General features: G+C 47.7%; 1 protein-coding gene and 1 long non-coding RNA gene across 2 annotated transcripts in view; one reads left to right on the forward strand and one right to left on the reverse strand.

Moving 5' to 3' along the window:
• The window catches only part of LOC127051114 (uncharacterized), a 70,703-nt gene that overhangs the window by 9,752 nt on the left and 43,738 nt on the right, over positions 1–17,213 (reverse strand). The gene's annotated exons all lie outside the window — the stretch shown is intronic.
• The window catches only part of EPS8L2 (EPS8 like 2), a 134,701-nt gene that overhangs the window by 5,637 nt on the left and 111,851 nt on the right, over positions 1–17,213 (forward strand). The gene's annotated exons all lie outside the window — the stretch shown is intronic.

Here is a 17,213-nt window from a genome sequence, read left to right on the forward strand (position 1 = left end):
ATTTACACCAGGCTGCGGTGACTGCAGGGGGCTGAAAATGCAGCCAGGGACTGGTGTTGCCTGATAGTGGCGCAGCCACACACCCTTTCCCCTGCTCTGATGGCAGCAGGGGGACAGTGATGTAAGAGCCCATGTGGCAGCACCGTGCCACCAAAGGATCAATCTTAAAGTAGGGAAATCATCCATGAGCTAGCTAACATCTGCTTCAGAGCCAGATTATACCTACAATGTAACTAACATCAAAATCTGCATTTCTCCAGGCAAATCTCCTGGGGATGAAATCTTGGCCCCGTTAAAGCCAGTGGCAAAATTTCCCATTGATTTCAGTAGAGTCAGGATTTCACCCCAAAGTCAATGCGAGAACAATGGAAGTGCATCCTAAGAGGCAGCCAGGGCCGGTGCAACCATTTAGGCGAACTAGGCAGTTGCCTAGGGCGCCAAGATTTGAGGGCGCCAAAAAGCGGCGCCCCCCAAAATTTTTTTAAATGGTTGCAGCCACTGCTGCTGGAGAGGTAGTCTGAGCTGCCCACGGCAGCAGCTGCCTGCCGCCGGCAGTCGAGGGCGCCCCCGGGGTCAGCGCGCCGCCACGGCAGCTCAGCAGCCCAGGGCGCCCCCGGGGTCAGCGCGCCGCCACGGCAGCCCAGGGCGCCCCCGGGGTCAGCGCACCGCCACAGCAGCCCAGGGCGCCCCCCCAGGTCAGGGCGCCACCACGGCAGCCCAGGGCGCCCCCCGGGTCAGGGAGCCGCCGCAGCAGCCTGGCAGCCCAGGGCGCCCCCGGGGTCAGGGCGCCACCGCAGCAGCCCAGGGCGCCCCTGGGCTCAGCACGCCACCGCGGCAGCCCAGGGCGCCCCTGGGCTCAGCACGCCGCTGGGGCAGCCCGGCAGCCCGGGGGGCCCCTGGGGTCAGGGAGCTGCCGCGGCAGCCTGGCAGCCCACGGCGCCCCCCGGGTCAGGGAGCCTCCGCAGCAGGCCGGCAGCCCAGGACGCCCCCGGGGTCAGGGCGCCGCCGCGGCAGCCCAGCAGCCCAGGGCACCCCCGGGGTCAGCGCGCCGCCACGGCAACCCAGAGGTTCGGGCTGACGGCGGCTGCGCTGACCCAGGGGAATCCCTGAGCTGCATGCAGAGGCTCAGAATCCCTCTCCTTCTGCAATTTTTCTCATTGCCGGCGGGGGCACCGGCGGCTGGGCAGAGCTGCGCAGCTCTGCTTAGGGCACGTGGCAGGGGCCCTGCGACAGCAGCGCAACACCAGGGCTTCGCTTCTGAAGAAAAGCGGCGGCTGCCCCCTGGCTCAGCCTCCACATCAGCCCCAGTGAGGGGCACGGAGAAGAAAAGAGCCTCAGCAGTGGTCTGGGGGAGCGGAGGAAGAAAGAGGACCCCAACACTCATGCATTGGGCAAGGTAAGCAAGTGCCTCCCCACAGGTCGGCCTCCGGTGCCTGTGCTCCTGCCCCCTTGGTCCTTGGCTGGTCCCTGCTCCTGCTCCCCTTGTGCCTGGACGGCTGGAGAGAACAGCAGCCTGCAGAGCTGAGCTGCCCCAGTGCCCCCAGGCACCCCCCTGACCCCATCCCCCCCACAGCCCTGACCCCCAGCTCCGAGCCCAGTCCCTCTGAGCTGGAAACCCCCTCGACTCCATCCCCCACACAGCCCTGACCCCCAGCTCCGAGCCCAGTCCCTCTGAGCTGGAAACCTCCTCGATCCCATCCCCCCCACAACCCTGACCCCCAGCTCCGAGCCCAGTCCCTCTGAGCTGGAAACCCCCTGACCCTATCTCCTCACATCCCTGAGCCCAGTTCCTGTGAACTGGGCATCCCTGAACCCAGAGCCCAGCTCCCCACCCAGCCGTGGGCAACAACAGCACTACCCCCAGGCAACGACAGCCCATTGGTACCAACTATCACAATCACCCAGCAACTGCCCATTATGTAATTGCAAATGTATACAGACTGTTACAGCTTTTAATATTTTTAAATAATGTATTTAGTTTATTTTCAAATTATTACAAATTAATTTTTGAATGTATTTCACTAGTTATTTTTTTACATTTCCTAATACATGTTACTATAGTATTGCAAATGTTTTATGGAAGAGGCCCCCGATTTTGCTTTGCCCAAGGCCCCCTGAGTCCTCTGGACAGCCCTGTCTGAGTTTTAAGCCCTGTTGCTGTGTTTTGCCTGCAACAGGCAGGCCTAAGCCTGTGAGTGACCCCCATAGCAGCTGCCTGAAGAAGTGCTTGGGGGAATCATGCAGAAGGAGCGTGATATTTGTTTGAGTTCTCTCCTCATGGAGGCTGTGCTCCACTTGGTGCAGGACAGCAGTCTCGGCAGGACTCTAGGCCCAGCACCTTGCCTCAGTTTGTAGATTTGTAGTGCACCCATCACCGGGCTCAGTCTGGCACCGCTACCCCTCACCAGTGCCCAAGAAGCAGTCAAAAAAGTTGGATGGACTGGTTAGGTTAGTTGTCATGCTGTTGCTTGGCCAGTGTAGAGACCACTGAATGCATAGTATTCCTCTATGATGTTCTGTCCTGAGCAAAATTGGCATGTTATGAGGTAGTGCCTGTGAGGGACAGGCGTCTGTTTCTGTATCCAGCCATCATGTCTTAGGTCTTCTTGGGGGGGAGCTTTTCCATCCTGCTTTCATTGGTGACATCTGTGATGCTCTGGTAGACAGCTATGAAGACAATACTCTGACAGGATCATCTGGCAATACATCACGAGTTGATGCAAAGGCTCTTACAAAAGCCATTTCTAGTTTCAAGTTTCTTGTTTCTCTTGTTTTGTGGTATGACATATTGTTTGAGATCAACATAACTAGCAAACAACTTCAGGCAAAAGAATTTGATATATGTGATGCCATTAATCAACTTGGAGAAACCAAGAAGTTTCTTGTGGGCCGCAGAAGTGATGCAGCCTTTGAGAAAACATTGGTAGATGCAGGTGAACTTGCGGAGCAGTTGGATGTACCGGCACTTTTTGAACCAGATCCAATCCGTATTAGAAAGAAGAGGAAGCAGTTCACATATGAAGCAGATGACGAACCTATTTATGAGCTGAAAGAAAAATTCAAAGTGAACTTTTACTTTGCAGTCATTGACACAGCAATACATTTGGTTGAAGAAAGATTCACATCGATGCAGCAAATTAGTTCAGTATTTGGCTTCATATATGATGTTTACAGTTTGCAAAATAAAATACCAAAGCAAATTATGGAACATTGCTTGAATCTGGAGAAAACTTTGCAACATGGTGAATCCAAAGATATTGATGCCTTTGACTTGTGCAGTGAATTGCAAGCTATTGCAAGATGAGTCCAAAGGAGTCCATCACCGCAAGATGTATTGAACTTCATATGGGAAAATAAGCTGACAGATAGTGTCCCTAACACAGTTATTGCTCTTCGCATCCTCTTGACTCTCCCAGTTTCTGTGGCCAGTGGTGAGCGAAGCTTCTCGAAGCTCAAGTTGATAAAAACATGTTTGCGAACATCAATGTTGCAACAAAGACTTGTTGGGCTATCTACCTTGTCAATAGAACATGACATTGCTCACAGCATTGACTTGGAGGAACTTATTTCTAAATTTGCCAAACTTAAAGCGCGGAAACATAAATTCTAAATTATAACATGTTACTCTGTGACCGTGTATTGTGTATAATGTATGCGATTTGGGAGGGGTGGGGGACGCAAGATGGAAGTTTCACCTAGGGCGCAAAATATCCTTGCACCGGCCCTGGAGGCAGCAGATAAACTGAGTGACTGAATGCTTTCATGCTTAATCTGCATAAGTCAAATGGCAATCCTTTTGTTCTTTTCCATTTGCCTGGCATAATGGAATCTACCCTGTCATACACTTTCTATTAATAAAGTAAAATGCACAACCTATAACACTGCTGCACCCACCCTACGCATGATGAAAGCATGCCATGCATATTTATACCTTGTTTTATTGTATGTGTGTAAATAAATGCATGTTCATTTCCTGGTATTTACTTATGCCCATCTCAGGCAAAGGTAGAAATATAGGGGCCCTTAACAGAATCCAAAGGAAAAATGATGTAAACAAAAGCACAGTTACTTGATTGTCTCTATTAGCGCAGACAGCGATAGCACACCTTTCAGTTAACTCTGAGTTCCTGGATTAGCTTCCCTCTTTTACTTGCCTCTGGTGGTCTGAAAGGGTGGCTGCAAACAGAGCACATTAGACTAGTCCAGCTAGAGGTAACAAATGTCTAACTTCATTAATGATTTAAATACACTTGTTCTCTTGTTTCCAAGTGTTGTCTTGAGTCCCACAATTAATGCCTAAAGTCATGTGCCCTCTGGTGCAGATAAAGTACCCATCCAATGTCTCCTGGTGTTCCATGCTCTTTGTAACCTTTTTCACCATAGATGTAGAGCCCCTACATAGATGTGATACGCTGTCGCCTGTATGCATTATTCTCTGTACAGACTGTCAGTCGTTTCGAAATTCTCTCTGAAAGAAACTCGTGGAACACTTAAGAAAACGAATAACCCGAGAAGTCAACTAAGGCCTGGTCGACCCACCCTCACATGAGTGTATTTAAACTAGGGCAATCCTCTGTGTCGCCACTCGTATTTTGGTTAGAGTGGGTATATTTTTGGCTTAGCTTCAACTTGTTCCCAATGTACTTACGGTGAATTGAAGCCATTCTTAAATCAAAATAAGTGACCGCATGGGAGTTTAACTAAACTGATTTAAATTCACACCTTTAGTTAAGCCAGTGTGATTATCCTTGTAGATAAACCCTAAACTCTCAAGCAGCACCAAATACTCAGAGCAGGGTCTAATGTTCCAGAAAGGGATTCTGAGCCCTACTGCACTATTAATAATATTAGCTTGGCACACCCAGCTCTCTGGGTCAAAGGCTGAGCTCACTGATTATATTGGCTATGGGTGGAGAGAGAAGGAACAAGATTGTAGAAGTGGGAGGCTAGTGATGACGGAGTTAAAAGTCCGACTACCTCTTTTCTCCTGTCTTGCTAGTGCAGCCTCAATCCACTGCCCATGTTCATGATTCGGCAGTTGTCACATCTCATCTTTTACCTGATCTCATTCACTCATTTTCACCCTGAAATTGTGGATGCCTACAGCAAGGGCGGGGGGGGGCAATTCTCTCCGTAAGTTGTGTGTTATTGCTTGAGCATGTTTAAACAGAAGTGCTGGAGTCGTGAGAGCCAGGCTTCTCCTCAATTGCACATGGCTAGGGCAAAGTTTTGGTACGAGGGGACTGTGAAATTACCAGGGTTTCTGGATGACAATATGAACTAGAGGATTTATACCATCCATGGAATGTTAAGTAGTTATGCTTTTATGCCCTCTTGTACGTCACCCTCATGCACTGAACAATCTCCTGGATAGCATGTGCCAAGCACTCTCCCTCTCACACTTCAAAACATCCATGGGTTCCATGAAGCCAGCCAAGCCATAATGCTCACACTCATCTCTCTGGTTGCTATTGCTACTGTGCCCGTTCCTATATTTAATCTCAGTCCTACAATGAGCTCTGTCCAAGCAGATCATTGCCTGTGTGTGGAGCTCCTTTCAGGATCAGGGCCATAGCCTAAACTCTTTGGGACAGAAATTTGTTATCTTTATTTGGTACATTGTACCTGCTGTACAGCACGATGTACAGTTATATTGCAAGAGAGAATATTTTGGATTTCCTCTAGTATCCCAGCAACAGCAAAACAGGAATATCCTGTTAAACAGAAAGGGTGGCGGACAAGTCAATACTGTCTTTCACTAGAGGGAGCCAAGTTTTGATTAATATATTTTATTTGCAGTTAAAAATAATACTGACAGACAAGCTCTCAGGCTCTGCAAGTCTTTCCTCTGAGTCAGTGGAGAAAAGCATAGGAAAAAGGCTGGCCAGGTTCCTATATTTGACTTTATTTCTGCAGATTTAAAGGTGCCCTCTAACGGATGAAATGGCACTTGTGCTATTTTCATATTCTTTATGGAGCTGAAAGGTGTTTTGTTTTGTTTTGTTTTTTTTAAAAAGTTTCTACTTGATAGAAAGGAGTGTAAAAGGCCAACTGTTTTCCCCTTTGCAGGGCACCTTTAAAAGGGACTGATCTTAGAGGCTGGGAGACAAATTGTTTAATTCACTAGCCTTCAGTGTTGGAGTTCAAAGTTCATATCTTCTTGTTTAGGTCAACATTTCAAATGCGGCTGGTGGTTTCAAACTAGGGCCTGATCCAAAGCCCCCTTGGAGTCAATGGAGGTCTTCCCATTGGCACCAAGGGGTTTGGATCAGGCCCCTAATCCCTAGTGGAGCTCTCTTCATGTCACAAAATCACCACACAATTGTCTGCTCAGAAGTCTAGGAACCGACTGGCATGGGTTATATAGTAAGTGCACGAGCAGAGCTGGGTGGGAAAGCTTACTCTGTACTTGCACTGTGCCTGGCATTAGTCAGAGCTGTTAGTCTCTTGAGGTCACCTGTTAGCTTGTTTCTCTCTGATGTTGCAATGCCAATGAGGAGGAGGAGGATGCAGCATTGACCAAGGGCAGTGTTAAGGACAGGAGGAAAAGATCCGAAGGTTATATAATCCCCATTCAGATGTTGGCAGGGAGGGATTAGCCCTCCCCACTTAGAGCAAGGGTGGGCAAACTTTTTGGCCTGAGGGCCACCTTGGGGTTGCAAAACAGTTTGGAGGGCTGGGTAGGGAAGGCTGTGCCTCCCCAAACAGCCTGGTCCCCACCCCCATCCAACTCCTCCCACTTCCCACCTCCTGACTGCTCCCCTCAGAAGTCCCAGCCCATCCAACCCCCTGCTCCTTGTCCCCTAACCACCACCCCCCAGGACCCAACCACCTATCCAACCCCCCCTGCTCCCTGTCCCCTGACTGCCCTGATTCCTATTCACACCTCTGCCCCCTGACAGGCCCCCCGGGACTCCCACACTTATCCAACTCCCCGTTCCCCGTCCCCTGACCACCCCTACCAGAACCTCTGCCCCTGCTCCCCGTGCCCCAGGACACCCTACTCCTTATCCAGTCCCCCCGGGCCCGGCCCCCTTACCATGACACTCAGAGCAGCATGTCTGGCGGCTGCCCGGCCAGAGCCAGACACGCTGCTGCTCTGCCCTGCAGGAGCACTCAGGCCCGCCATCCAGAGCACTGCCTACGTGGCGGTGTAGCAGCGGGGGAGGGACGGGGGCTAGTCTCCCCGGCTGGGAGCTCAAAGGCCAGGCAGAATGGTCCCGCGGGCGATAAATTGCCCACCTCTGACTTAGAGGAAGTACAGTTGCCTTCCCTGAGTGCAGGGATTTACAAATAGCTGGGCTGGTCCAGCTGAGGGAATTCATTTTATATCCCCCCGTGTTGCTTCTCGGGACACCCAGGGCTCTGTCACCTTTTTACCACCTGCCTCAAGCATGATGGAGCCTGACCTGTACTAGCTGGGTATTAGCTCCCTTACACAACCAGCCTGTCAACCACTCAGGCACTCTCCTTTGGGCTACACCAACCCTATCTTCACTTTTGCAGGTTGACAAGAGATGCACCTCAGCCCGCAGGTCCCTTTGAAGTGTCCCTGTGTGGTCTCCAGCCCCTGATCACTGAGTACCCACAGAAATCTCACATCCTCTGTTCCCAAAAGAACAGCGTACCACAGTTCGCTGCTTTACCTTATACCATTATGCACAGCACTTGTGTTCAATTATAAAACAAAAGGAAGTTTGTTGAAGAACAAATAAAGATTCAAATAAAAACCAAAGTGAGAGATAGGGACAAATGGTTACATATAAAACAAAATCATACCATGCATTCTAGAGACTAAACCTAACCAAGCTAACCTATCTAAAGCAGATTCTCTCTCCCAAACTTCTTTCCAGTGTTTTCAGCCAAGCCTGGCTGAGATCTCTTTTTCATCTTGCAAACCCACTGCCAGGTTACTTCCTAGCTAAAGGGTGCCAGAGTGTCTCTCTGCACTGCCAAATATACCAGAACAGACCTCTGATGTTCACCTTCAACTAGGTCTTTCACCTGCTGTTTACCTCTTCCTGTTAGTTTCCTTCTGAAGTCTCCACCAGCTCTTCATTAGCATTTTTAGTATGCCAGTAGACTCCTACTGTATGACATAAAATACACAGTGGTCCATCATGGAGATAAGTGCCCATTCCCTACTGAGAAAAGTTTGTCTCAAGACAAACTACATTTGAGTAACCTGCTTTTAACTACAGACCTAGAGAACTTAGAATCATAGATTAGATTAGAATCATAGATTATTATTAGGGTTGGAAGGGACCTCAGAAGATCATCTAGTCTAATCCCCTGCTCAAAGCAGGACCAATCCCTAACTAAATCCCCAAATGGCCCCCTCAAGGACTGAACTCACAACTCTGGGTTTAGCAGGCCAATGCTCAAACCACTGAGCTATCCCTCCCCCCTATAATTGGTAGTATATACCCATATAACTCCTCACACATTTTCTGTACATATACGATGATGATGATCAGTGTAACACAGGCTTTCAGCGGAGACCTTACATGACCCCTTTTGATGAACCCCTGGAATCCCTGTGCCCCTTGTATCCCTGTGCCCTCTGCCAGTTGGCATGGAGTCCTTGGGTCACACCCCCTCTAGCACAATACACGGCGGACATGCTGTAAGGAGTTGAGACCAGAGTCTAACTGAGATTTAGGGAGGAATGAACTCTAAGGAAAAGGCTAGAGATGAGTGGAGAACCAGGAGAGCATAGATGGGTGTGTCTGATTCTCTGGCCCCTGGCTGCAGAGAGCTATACTTTAGATCTCTTCTCTGAACTGAGCTCACAAGCTTTGCTTTATACCTTTACTTTGGTTGCAGAAAGCCCAGTAACAGGCCTGATCTACACTTAAAAGCTAGGTAGACATAGCTATGGTTCTTCGGTGTGAAAAATTCACACCCCTGAGTGCTGTAGCTAAGCCAAGCTAACCCCCGGTGTAGACGTGGGTAGGTCGATGGGAGAATTCATCTGCCAGCGTAATTACAGCCACTCAGGGAGGTGGATTACTGTCCTGCAGTGATGGAAAACCACCTTCTTTCAGCACAGGAGGCATCTACACTATGGGAGCAACAGTGACATAACTACAGCACTGCAGCTGTGTCACTGTAACACTCATAGATCCAACTATGCTTCTGCTTAGCACTTGAAGAGTCAGGACGTTCCCATTTACTTGCTATTTTACAACAAAGCAGATCACAGTGATAGTTAAACTCCTTTCCTGATTCAGCGGGCCTGTCACATGCCACAATTCCGCCTCATCAAGGAAATCAGCATGAGGAAGAACACTGTAACCTACAGTGTTGGCCACTGTAGTCACTGCCTTCCTGAATACTCCTGGGGCTTGATTTTCCACGGCCCTTGCGCTGTCTCATTTATATCAATGCAAACTGGGTGTAAAACGCTACCATTCTGACATGCTGACATTTCATACCCTCTTTGCACTCATATAAATTACTGTTGAGGACCAAGCCCCTCACCACAGAACATCTTTCTAAGCAGTAACACACTTTTTGATCTGTTCTTGCTATCTGGAGCATGGGCATGGCATAATCAAGCCCTGATAATATTTGCAAATGTAGAAGCCTGCCGGAGTGTATAATTATACGGGCCAGCCCTTTTGAAACAGGCCAAGCAAGTGTGGTGAAAACTGCCTTAAAAATGAAGAGGAACGCATATTTTAAGACGCTTAGATCAAGTGTTGGGTGTTGTTTATGCTGCAGGGAAAAGGCCTTTGTTCTCAGCCATCCTGGGGTGTTTGCTGCCAGCATGAAACGACCAATACCTAGAAGCAAGTTAGCCTCCAGGGGTTTTAGCACTGAGAGATATTTTGGAGAGATATTCCAGGCCTTATTGTTTCATGGGCTGCCTTCGTTCGCAAGCAACAATAAAACTGAAAAATGAAATACAAACAAAGCTCTGCATTCCTCAAGAACTCATCAGCTGCTTTATCGACAACAAAGCAAGATTTGTGTTTTATCTGCCTGTGGGAATTTAGTATCAGAGGGGGAGCCGTGTTAGTTTGGATCTGTAAAAAGCGACAGAGTCCTGTGGCACCTTATAGACTAACAGACGTATTGGAGCATGAGCTTTTGTGGGTGAATACCCACTTCATCAGATGCATGACGAAGTGGGTATTCACCCACGAAAGCTTATGCTCCAATATGTCTGTTAGTCTATAAGGTGCCATAGGACTTTTTGTGGGTATTTAGTACACTTTATTTGTAGGAACATAGGAATTGCCATACCAGATCAGACCAGGGCCAACTTAGTCAAGAACCCCATTAAACTATCTAGCAGGGGTAACAATAGTAGCAAAAATGCAGCAGCTCAGGCTTCAGCATGGACTAGCAACCTGCGAAGCCTGCCAGGGCCCTGGTTGCTAGTCTATGCTAAAGCCCATGCTACCATCAGGTAGCCAACCTCACTAGATGAAAGCCAGCATGGGTATGCCTACCTACATTACAAACACACTTTTACTTTCCAGTGCAGACATGCTTTGACAAGTAGGCAGCACCAGTTGCTGAAGAGGAATGTGCAGGAAACCCTGCACTCAGGAGCTATGGGATAACCTGCCCCAAGAGGGACTGTTCCCTCCTAAGCTCTAATAGTTCGAGGATGGCTCCTGCCATAGAGCAGGAGGGTTCTTATCCCTGCCCAAACTCTTGGTTTTTTTAAATATTTACTATTCTAGCTCAGGATGTTCTTATTAGCCATATAAGTCTCTAATCCCTTTTTGAGTCCCACCAAGAACTTGGCCTCAATGGTTTGTGGCGGTCAGTTCCACAAGTTATCTGTTGATTGTGTGGAAAAGCCTTTCTTTTTTTCAATTTAAATTTGGTGCCTTTCCTTTAATTGAATGTCCCCTTGTAATAAGAGAATGGCCACTGCAATTCGCCCTCTCTACCTTTTCTATACAATTGTCTGATACAAATTTACATTACCTTCTTCCTCCTTCATGCTTAACCGGAGTTCATTTCATTTCATTTCATGAAGGTGTGAACTGCCTGCCCCTGCAGCCCCAAACTCTCCTCAGTGCTTAGTGATCATTTTCTGGTTTATACCACTGGAGGTGGACAATCAAAGCTGTCACATTCTTGACTTTGCTGATACACAATGTGCTGATTATTTCCAGCTCTGGCATTAGGGCACAATCCAAAGCCCACTGAAATCGTGAAAAGATTCCCACTGACTTCAACTGAGGTTGGATCAGGCCTTTAGACTACTTCCTAATCCTCTAAGTCACTCCTTGCCCTTCCAGTTTTCAATTCCTTTCCTTTTCCTTTAGGCTAAACACTCATTATTTACTAGGGTAGTGGCACTCCCAGGAGTCTATACTGATAGCCTAAAGTCATGTACCTTTTCCCATAGGGTAAGGGTTCTCAACCTTTTTCTTTCCAAGGCCTTTCCAACGTGCTATAAAAACTCCACAGCCCATTTTTGCCACAGCAACTGTTTTTCTGCATATAAAAGCCAGGACCAGCGTTAGGGGGTAGCCAGCGGGACAACTGCCTGGAGCCCCATGCCACAGGAGGCACCATAAAGCTAAGTTGCTCAGGCTTCAGCTTCAGCCCAAGGGTGGCAGGGCTTGGGGCCTCAGGCTTCGGCCTCATGAGGTGGGGCTTCATCTCTCTGCTCTGAACCTTAGCAAGTCTAATGCCAACCCTGTTTGGCGGACCCCCTGAAGCCCACTCATGGCCACCCAGAGGGCCCGAGACCCCTGGTTGAGAACCACTGTCATAGGATATAGCATTTCACAGTGACTCATGTGGCTATCTCCATAATTTATGTGTAGCATAGTGTGATGTTCCCCTGGTGTTACCCAGACCGGTGATCTGCTAGGTCACTCCAATCCTTGACTCTGGGAGCCAGCCTTACCCTGCTCTGCTGTGAGAACCCCGACTCCTGGGCAGTTCATGCACAGCCTCTGGCATGTAAGTTGCTCCATGGATTGTGCAACCGAATGACACTAGCCAATATCTCCGGTCCCGGACACAACCCTAGGAATCTCCATCTTGCAGTGTCCAGTTATGCCCGCTGGACACTGCACGCTTATATAAAGTTTGTCAATTTAACAAAGAAATTGATATGCACCAGGCTTGTTATCCCAAGGAGAATCTCTGACATGCTTTAAACCAAACACACTGCTTCAGGTAGAATAAACAAACAAATCTATTAACTATAAAAGATAGATTTTGAGTGATTATACGTCAAAGCACAACATGTCGGATTTGGTCAAATGAAACAAAAGCAAAACGCATTCTAAGCGGATCTTAACACTTCCAGTGCCCTTACAAACTTCGATGCTTCTCACCACAGGCTGGCTGGTTGCCCTTCAGCCAGGCTCTCCCCTTTGATCAGCACTTCAGTTGCTTGGTGGTGATGTCTGTAGATGGAGATGGAAGAGAGAGGAGGAGCATGGCAAACGTCTCTCCCTTTTATCATGTTCTTTCTTCCTTCTTGGCTTTGGCCTCCCCCCCACTTCAGCGTTACCTCATCACAGTCCCAAACTGACCAAAGGAAGTGGGGTGACTCACTCAAGAGTCCAACAGATCCTTTGTTGTTGCCTAGGTCAGTGTCCTTTGTTCCTGTGAGGCTGGGCTGGGTTTGTTCCATACATGCCCTGATGAGGTGTTAACTGCCTCTCTGCTCTGGACAGTTTTTGCATGGGCTTGCTTTAAGCCACGAGGACACATTTTCAGCCTCATAACTATATATATGAAATTACAACCTATAACATTACTGTAATAACAATTACTATAACATCACTTATCAGAGGGGTAGCCGTGTTAGTCTGGATCTGTAAAAGCAGCAAAGAATCCTGTGGCACCTTATAGACTAACAGACGTTTTGGAGCATGAGCTTTCGTGGGTGAATACCCACTTCCTCAGATGCATGTAGTGGAAATTTCCAGGGGCAGGTATATATATGCTAGCAAGCAAGCTAGAGATAACGAGGTCAGTTCAATCAGGGAGGATGAGGCCCTGTTCTAGCAGTTGAGGTGTGAAAACCAAGGGAGGAGAAACTGGTTCTGTAATTGGCAAGCCATTCACAGTCTTTGTTCAATCCTGAGCTGATGGTGTCAAATTTGCAGATGAACTGAAGCTCAGCAGTTTCTCTTTGAAGTCTGGTCCTGAAGTTTTTTTGCTGCAGGATGGCCACCTTAAGGTCTGCTATAGTGTGGCCAGGGAGGTTGAAGTGCTCTCCTACAGGTTTTTGTATATTGCCATTCCTAATGTCTGATTTGTGTCCATTTATCCTTTTCCGTAGAGACTGTCCAGTTTGGCCGATGTACATAGCAGAGGGGCATTGCTGGCATATGATGGCGTATATTACATTGGTGGATGTGCAGGTGAATGAACCAGTGATGGTGTGGCTGATCTGGTTAGGTCCTGTGATGGTGTCGCTGGTGTAGATATGTGGGCAGAGTTGGCATCGAGGTTTGTTGCATGGATTGGTTCCTGAGCTAGAGTTATTATGGTGCGGTGTGCAGTTACTGGTGAGAATATGTTTCAGGTTGGCAGGTTGTCTGTGGGCAAGGACTGGCCTGCCACCCAAGGCCTGTGAAAGTGTGGGATCATTGTCCAGGATGGGTTGTAGATCCTTGATGATGCATTGGAGGGGTTTTAGCTGGGGCTGTATGTGATGGCCAGTGGAGTCCTGTTGGTTTCTTTCTTGGGTTTGTCATGCAGTAGGAGGCTTCTGGGTACACGTCTGGCTCTGTTGATCTGTTTCCTTATTTCCTCATGTGAGTATTGTAGTTTTGAGAATGCTTGGTGGAGATTTTGTAGGTGTTGGTCTCTGTCTGAGGGGTTAGAGCAGATGCGGTTTACCTCAGTGCTTGGCTGTAGACAATGGATCGTGTGATGTGTCCGGGATGGAAGCTGGAGGCATGAAGGTAGGCATAGCGGTCAGTATGTTTTCGATATAGGGTGGTGTTAATGTGACCATCACTTATTTGCACCATGGTGTCAAGAAAGTGGACCTCCCGTGTAGATTGGTCAAGGCTGAGGTTGATGGTGGGGTGGAAGCTGTTGAAATCATGGTGGAATTTTTCCAGAGTCTCCTTCCCATGGGTCCAGATGATAAAGATGTCATCAATGTAGCGTAGGTAGAGAAGGGGCGTGAGTGGACGAGAGCTGAGGAAGCGTTGTTCCAGGTCAGCCATAAAGATATTGGCATATTGTGGGGCCATGCGGGTGCCCATAGCAGTGCCACTGATCTGGAGATATATATTGTCATCAAATTTGAAATAGTTGTGTGTAAGTATAAAGGCACAGAGCTCAGCAGCCAGTTGTGCTGTGGCATCATCAGGTATAGTGTTCCTGACAGCTTGTATTCCATCTGTGTGTGGGATGTTTGTGTAGAGAGCCTCTACATCCATGGTGGCTAGGATGGTGTTTTCTGGGAGGTGACCAATGCACCACTCAGGAAATCAGTGGTGTCACGGAGGTAGCTGGGGGTGCTGGTGGCATAGGGTCTGAGTAGAGAGTCCATATATCCAGACAGTCCTTCAGTGAGAGTGCCAATGCCCGAGATGATGGGGCGTCCAGGATTTCCGGGTTTGTGGATCTTGGGTAGTATAACATCACTATAACAACAATGCTCAGTGCATCATGAGCCTTCCGAAGACAGTCGACATGACAAATTTTGCATTGGATACCACACAATTATATTATAAGGATGAATATGGGGGTGTAGGGTGTTCCCAAGAGGTACAGAACACCACACATATGCAGCCAGAATGGGATATCTTAGTGTGTTAAGCTTAAAGTGTGTTGTCCCTAGAATCCCTGAAACTACAGGGGTGCATCCTGGGAAGGTCAACTCAGCCATTAATCACTCTGAAGTATGTCAAAGGTACATAATACAGGTTACTGAGAAAGGACCTCGTGTGAAATTTTAAAGCAGGAGGTACTATTCACTGTCTGGACGAGATTAAAGATCCCAAGATGCTTTTCATAAAAGAGTAGAGGCTGTTTCCAATAAGCTGGCTAAGCCGTCCCCTCCCTGTTATATGTGGTGGTTATTATCTGTCTGCCTCTTGCCCTCTACCCTAGGGGTGGCTTCATTTTAATGGTGTTGTAATATATACAGGGTTTACGAAGCATTTTTTAGGAAAATAAAGGAATCATTGTGTGTCTTACATACACACACAAGGTATGTCTCACTATTTGTATTGGTGGTGAAAGAGGATATTCTTCTTTTAAAGCTGGGCTTCTAAAACGATAACTGTCATTCAGTAAACTGAATCTCTATCAGTCCAGCCTTGCTGTGTGCACCTTGTCATGCGACATTCCACTGGTGAGAACTCAGCAGGGGCGTTTTCTCTCCAGGTAGTACTGCACATATGCAAGGTAGAAAGCTGAAAATCAAGTCCCCTCCTGTAACATGCCAGGGCAGGAAAACACTGTGTGACAAGATTGGACCCCAGGAGCTCAGGCTATTACTACCAGACTAGTGAATTGGCACAAATGTTTTGCTCATCTGTTTCCTGACTGCAAGAAAGGTGTGTGATATCATGGAATGTGTGTCAACACTCGGGCCCCCATTATACATGGTTTGAGTAAGTCGCCAGTATGAACTGACCAGCCCCTCAGCTGGTGGCACTATCTTAAAATTGCGTGTTATTGCATAGCTGAAATGAGAGACTTGGTAGGAAAGGTACAGAGACACTTCTTTTAAAGTAATAATAGTTTACAAATATAGAACCAGATTTCCCAGAGTTTGGTTCCCATTCAGACACCAAAATAAGTGGCCAGATTTTCCAAATGGAGCTCAGCATGCGGGATTGGCACCTTCTCTCCGAGGACCCGAAAGCACAATTCACATGTCCTCTCTTCCTATTTTGCCAAAAGATACATCAGAATCAGAACAGAAGCATAGTTTCTGGGTAAGCATTGTCTGCCCATGATGGGAGGGGAGTGCCTTGTATCATCCTTTAAGGATCTCCCCTGGCCTTTGAAGAAGAGGAGGAACATTGGAGAATTTGAAGGGACTTTTTGGTTTCCAAAGGAATCCCTCTCCCAGAACATAAGAAAAGTTCTACCTGCAGTACGGAGACCTGGGTTCTAGTTCCACCTCTGGAACTGACGCATTATATAACCTTTGACAACTACTCTCTGCCTCGGTTTCCCCACCAGACAGATGGAGACAGGAATGTGTCCCATTCTTTGTGAAGTGGGGTATTTAAGCTCCAACTATATTGAAACCAATGGGACTTCTCATGGGACTCAGGCCATGTCTACAAGCTGTGCTGCTGTAGCCCTGTACGTACACACTTGCTACAGTGACAGAAAGGGTGTTTTCTGTTGCTGAATAAATCAAACCCCTCAAGAGGTGGTAGCTGGGTTGACAGATGAATTGTTCAATAAATCTAGAGGTGTCTATATGGGGGCTTAGGTCAGTTTAACTGTGTTGGTCAGGGGTGTGAAAAAATTTTCACGCCCCTGAGAGATGTAGCTAGTGTGACCTAAGTTTTAGATGTAAACCAGGCCTAAAGATTAGGATGTGTGGAAGAGTTTCCAGGATCAGAGCCTGAGGAGATACCACTTCCGAAGCATGAGAATACACAAACTTCCCAATGGTGCAGTAATATATACTCTGATGCCCTCAAAATCTTGCCCAGTAAACACTTAAAAAAAAAATCCCTCATCCGTCCAGCCAAGTGTTTTATTTCCCTTCCTTCCAACCACAGATTTAATGAACCCTGAAAATAGTCACCTATAAGCAGAACCGTTACTAAAGTGCTTTTCCCAACTGTTCTGCTTGGTGCCATCAGCCCTTCAACAGTCATGGTGGATCCTCTGTGTCCATAGAGTAGGAGTTGAGTGAATTGCATGCCTCTGAAAACTCTCTCCTGACCTGATCTGGCATTCCTTGTTCACCCAAAATTCTCAATAAACTCAGTGGGGACCTCATCCCACTCTCATTTACCTGGGTGTAAATCTGGAGTAACTCCTGATGTTAGTTATGACAGTGCAAAGGCAAAGTAAGAGCAGAATGAACAGGAGTACTTGTGGCACCTTAAAGACTAACAAATAAATCCATTTGTTAGTCTCTAAGGTGCCACAAGAACTCCTGTTCTTTTTGCGGATACAGACTAACACAGCTGCTACAGACTAACTTGTCAAAAGAGCAGAATGTGTCTCTAGGTGGTTTGAGAGGGGTGCACAAGGACTGGGATCAGGCCCCTGCTGGCTCCCATATA

This window comes from Gopherus flavomarginatus, chromosome 5 (assembly GCF_025201925.1).
Source record: "Gopherus flavomarginatus isolate rGopFla2 chromosome 5, rGopFla2.mat.asm, whole genome shotgun sequence".
Taxonomy (NCBI): domain Eukaryota; kingdom Metazoa; phylum Chordata; order Testudines; family Testudinidae; genus Gopherus; species Gopherus flavomarginatus.